Genomic DNA, 6,000 nt, shown 5'->3' on the forward strand with positions numbered 1-6,000 from the left:
TATATATAATTTTTATTTTGTTTATTTTTTATTTTATGTTTTGTTATTGTTTATTATATGGTGTATCCTAGTGTGTTCTATCTGCCTATAACTTAACTAAATATTCACTTTCACATACAAAATTCATTTTTCATCCTCTGACTATTGCCCCTTCTCCACTGGTCCCTACGCAGTGCACTACAGTAAAATTCTACTCACTTTTTAGGCTTTTCCATTAGTAATGGTTATGTTTAACCATTACTATTTTTAGTACCTGCTTGCTTGCTGTTTCAAGCAAGCCGACCCATGGTGAAAACGCGACATCAGAAGACTGTTGGTCACTAACTGAGTAGGGGGTGGTGTCACTTGTTAAAGTATATATATTATAATGACTAATATCTTCAACTGTTAAATTGCTATATGCTGGGCATCTTGTGTAAATGACCACTATAGCAAGCTAGCATTAGGTAGCATTTGCTTGCCCTCGCATGTCGTCAGCTTGTACCTTTCAGTTTGATACTACTATGTGGCTTCCATCTCTCTCCTGTCCTTATCCAGAGTGTTTTGTCTTGCTTCTCACCCAAGAAGACCGTGGACTCCTCACACCTGCACCTCTCCCTGACCCAAAGGCACAGGGATAAGACCTTGTCATCCACCACCCTAGGTCAGTCACACAAGATGACTAACCTAGGGGCGACAAGCAAACCCACCCCAGTCTGCTGACTCTTCCCTTGGGCAACTTCAGAGTAGAGGAGACTATTTAGGCCCCAGACTATATAGTCTCTGGGATCAACCAAGCACTCAAACCCCTCCACCACGTTAAGCTGGCAGTTTAGAGAGGTGCTTTTATAAACTCCTTCATCTTTAATTTCTTTACATATACCTTCATATAATGGACACACATAACCAGTCAAAACTAATCAAACATGGTAGCAGTGGGGAGTTTTGCATGAATGGCACCCTGGGCAAGTCCCTTTTTCTGGGCCCCATGCAGCCAACACCTCCAGCCCATGTCAATAGACATAGATTTATTTAGATGCACTTTGACAGAAAAGCAATATTTATTTGAATCTGTCCCCAGGCCATACCTCCCTGGGCAGTGAGCTGTGTCTCCCATGTCAAGAACTGCCACTGCATTGGAGCCCATTTTTAAAGATTGTTTTTCTTTTTTATTCTTCTTTATTAGAGCCCAGTAATCGCTACACCTTGTACTCTGAATGTATTACTTGTGCCATCACATATGGATATTATTCCATATGTGAGGTTTTTTTTTTTTCTTTTTTGTCTCTGTCCACCAGCAACATCTCACAGCAGCTGGGTTTGAAGTGCCTTGCTCAGGGTCATGTTGACATTTCCTGCAGAGGGACGGCGACTTTGTGTCTCCTTGTCTTCTTGCGCTCAGATTTAGCAGCTTATAAGGGATTAAAATTGGTCTCTTTAAAGTTTTAAATCCTAACTTGTGACTTTTGCTGGTCCAGAACCCACAAAATGCTGTTAGTTGTGTGAAAAAAATCAATGGTGCAAGTTTGATAATAGCTGCTGAGATGAAGTCTTAACCATAGCATTATGTCTGAGAAGAGAAAGAGTTATGTTGTAAGTTTGACCGACATTACATTTGAAATGAGAGTAAAAGTCATGATAGGCAATAGATTTATATTCAGATTAAATTGGTCAGATATGGACTCTGTTTATTGATTAAGTGAGTTCTGAATGCCATTAAGAGGCACAGGGTTTTATTCACAGGTAAGGAGTAAATGAGAGATGAACAGAAAAGCTCGCTACATTTTTCTGATTTTTAACAATAAAAAAATTTGCCTCCACTTCCACTAGTTTGTGTTGGTCTGTAACATGAAATCCTAATTTGTGGTTCATAAAATATAAAACATTTAAGTGGTAATAAAACTTTTCTTTTTCTTTTTTTGTTTTAAAAACTTTATTTTGTTCGAGTTAAATGACTGCACACCACATGAAACCTCACTGTATTGCATTAAGGGTAATAAAGGTATCTGCTTTGGTGGTACAGATTATTTTCTAACTGTATCCATGCCAATACATAAACCAAATACAAATCTTGTTTATGTTACGTTTTCCAAATAAAACAGCAACATATTTGTTTCTCAGAAACTCCACTGTTGTTGCTGTTGTTAGACGGGCATCCATGCGTGGCTTTGCAGTCACTCCGCAGTTCCACTGTGTTTCTGGACGTCCACCTGTCTCTCAGTGGCTAGGCTACTTTGGGCCTGTCTGCCAGCTTGTGGACATCTGTTTACTTCCTCCTCCATCAGTCGCCATGGCTGCAAACTCCCGCACCTCCCACCCGCACCCCTCAGTATCTCCACCACAGCCCTCCCCTTGCTGTCCGACCCTCTCCACCCTTCTCTCGTGTTTCCCCAGACACCAGCTGTGAACCACTTATGCTTATCCTGCATGGAGCCCACCTTCTGTAGCTTGGTCCCAAAGAAGCGAGCACATATATAAAGCCATTTGATCTACAAACATTATATTTAAATATGCATACTGAGGTCTTATTTATGTATAACTAAAAGCTAACTCAGATTTTAATTACTTTTCTTTGTCATTCTGCTGTTCTGATAGCACGACCTTTCGTTTTGACTTTTAATTTATTACTAACAGGTTAGAAATCAAGGACTGCATTTAACTATTAAAATGCTTCAACCAAGAGAGAATTAATTGTGATTCTGCTGTCAGTCATTTCTACCGCTTATTCCATAGTGGGTTATGGGGGAGCTGGTGCCTATCTCCAGCAGTGTATGGGCAGGAGGCAGGGTACACCCTGGACAGGCAACACACTAACAACCATGCACACACTCATTCATAGACCTAAGGGCAATTTAGAGTGACCAATTAACCTAACAGACATGTCTTTGGACAGTGGGAGGAAGCCAGAGTACCTGGTGAGAACCCATGCATGCACAGGGAGAACATGCAAACTCCTTGCAGAAAGAGCCCCAGCTGGGAATTGAACCCAGGACCTTCTTGCTGCAAGGCAACAGTGCTACTAACTGCACCACCGTGCAGCCCTAACTCTGCTGTTTAAATGTAAAAAACAAAACATTACACTGATGTCCAGTGCAATACTTATTTAAAATTTTTGATTCCTGTGTGGTCTCTGAATGATGTCAGCATAGTAAAATGATATGTAGGTTATATGTTGTCTTTGCATCAGAGAACTGGGTTCACTGCTGACCAGGATTGCTAATCTTAATGGGTTACATGTTAAAAAATATTCCCATCTCAGTGATTCTTTGTGTTTCCTATGTATCCTTCTTGTCCCCTGACACTCCATTTAGTTTTGGCAGGTGAGCGCTCATACTGGGTTTGGTTTTGCTCGGGATTCTTCTAGTTAAAATGGAGTCATTCCTCTTCACTGTCTCCACATGCCTGCTCAGGTTAAGGGCTTGCTGTAAAGTTAATAAATTTATGCAAGCAATTGTGTTTTCTAAGATAACTTCTAACCAACTTGACTAAATATAAAATAGATATAAATTGGACCTGCTTATTTTGCAAAGGTCTTGAGATAACATTTGTCGTAAACTAACCCAAAATAAATAAACTGAATTGAGTACAAATCTTCACATCACTATACTATCCATTTACAAAATCATCTTTGTGTGTGATGCCTTGGTGGCCTTGTCAAATCATCTTGGGTAAAACATGGAGGCATAAATGGAAAAAATGAATAGGCTAAATAATAAACCTTGGGGGATCCCATAAAAGATGAGGGCTGATGGTGAGGATCATTCAACACACTATATGGTCAACTAGATAAATCTGTGGAAAACATTTTTTTCTGAGTTAGTCACCCTCTGAGTCAACACCTAAAAGGACAATATTAGTCAGCAGTGATGATTCTGTCATTGGAACATGGAGCTGTAAAACCGGAAGGAGTTCTTGCAACAACCTTTTAATTTACATAAAAATAAGAATGTTTTTCCCCCTAGCAAAGCTTGACAAATAACAAGGAAATAAGTGATCACATTCTGAATATTCTTTGAGGATTTTTCCTTCTCAGGAGTCCCCAGGAAACACAGCACCAAGCTGAGAGCCAAAATAACAAAATCTGCTCATCTTCCCCCATAATGCCCCCAACCCCATAAACCCTACTTGTGCTTAACCCAACTTCTGTCGGGGTTCAGCTCACAGAGGGAGGTGTGTAGCAGCCTGTGATCACAGTGAATTAGAGTTATGTGTGACATGCAAAGGAGAGGCTCCAGAATGTGACAACAGCTGAGTTATAAAGTGAAGCTTTCCCGCCTGAGGGGAGAGCAGATGATGACAAAGAGGCCCGGGCCTGCTGTGAACAGAGTCTGCTTCTTTTGTAGTCTCTTTAAAAACACAGACCTGCATTTGGCCTGGCATTTAAACCTGTGGAATGTGGCATGTCAAAGGAGAAAAGTTAATTAACGACGATGATCACCATGGTACAATCAGATTGACTTCTGATAATAATCCTCAAACCTCCAATGGTGGAAATCTCAGAGATATACTTGCATACAATTGCATATAATTGTAGCAATACACAATTTGGGTAAGTCTAAGGTGATAGTTACTACTACTCTTGAAATCTATAAGCGGACTTCAAATTATTTTGGGGAAAGCAATAGTTTCAGGAAATAAAGATAGCTTGTAACTGCAAAATTAGAAATAATAAAATTATGGTGTTTTATGATGAGAGAAAGTTTAACAAACGACAGTAGATACCACAAATTCACTGTATGTTAATTTGAGTTTATTAAATGTTACATTGTTTTTCATTCATGCAATCTCAGATATGTTCCTCAGAATAGGACTGAAAATTGCAGTGTTTTTAGAAGAAAACTTCTTTGTTGTGAAGCCTGTTCTTTCTGAAACTTCAGATATTCGTATTGTGGAGCTGTTATAGGGCTCCGAAGTCACTTTGAGGCAATAACTTTCACAAAAAAAGAGTTCATTTATTTTGCTTTGTTTGGCTCTGTGTTGCCCTTCTTGACTCATTTCAGCCCATATGAGGTAAGAGCTCTAAAGCAAACATCTCACCTTTCTTTCTTCTTGTGACACGGCATGTGGACCACATACACAGATCCTCAGTGATCCCGATACTGCACTCTCATTGCAAGCACACTGCTTCCCCTTGTCCTTTCCTTTGTTTTTATAAAAGCACGTACCAAAGCTAAGAGGGATCTCAGCCTGATACCTGTGGTGTTGTGGTGGTGCTGGGGTTCAGTACACAGCAACAAAATCAAAAATGCATTTAGATCTTGAAGAAACCTACCTTCAGAGTTTTCAGAAAAATGAAAATAGAAAACACTTCAGTTTTAGAAAACAGGCCAACAATTGAAAACTCCAATATGTATTTGTTATTTTTTGTAATGCTTTTTTTTTTTTTTTTCCTCACATGTTTTAATTAACAGTTTTAGTTGTGTATATTTTTTTTCCATTTATTGTGTTTCTAGATGGGGTACTGTTATCCAAAGTAAAATTACCAAGTTTTCATTTATTACTCTTTGAAACGGTAAATGAACTGAATTTATAGTGTTTTTGCATACCGACCACTCAAAGCACTTCACATTACAACCACATCCACGCAGTCGCACTCACATTCATACACCGATTTGCAGATTGGTAGGCAACTTGAGGTTAAGTGCCTTGCCCAGGGGCATATCACCATGTGGCAGAAGGAAGCCACAATCAAAACCACACTTTCCAGATTGCAAGATGACTACTTTTCCCACTGAGCCACAGTCCGATTGACCTCATCTCCATCTTATGAATTATGGCAACGCCTTTGTAAAATGTGTAATTAATTAATTAAATTACATTTATTCACTGATGCCACAATGGTGGGCTCTCATGCTGTCAATCCTTTATACAACTCCTTTTTTTCAATAGCTCATAACTTAGTCTTGTCTTACCACATTTCACAAGGTTGGAGCATACAGATGGAGAGATCTTTGACCATTCCTTTTAACAGAATATGTACTAGGCCCTCTCTTATTCTATATTCCCATCAGCTCACCCCAC

The sequence above is a fragment of the Girardinichthys multiradiatus genome, chromosome 11 (assembly GCF_021462225.1).
Source record: "Girardinichthys multiradiatus isolate DD_20200921_A chromosome 11, DD_fGirMul_XY1, whole genome shotgun sequence".
NCBI classification, from domain to species: domain Eukaryota; kingdom Metazoa; phylum Chordata; class Actinopteri; order Cyprinodontiformes; family Goodeidae; genus Girardinichthys; species Girardinichthys multiradiatus.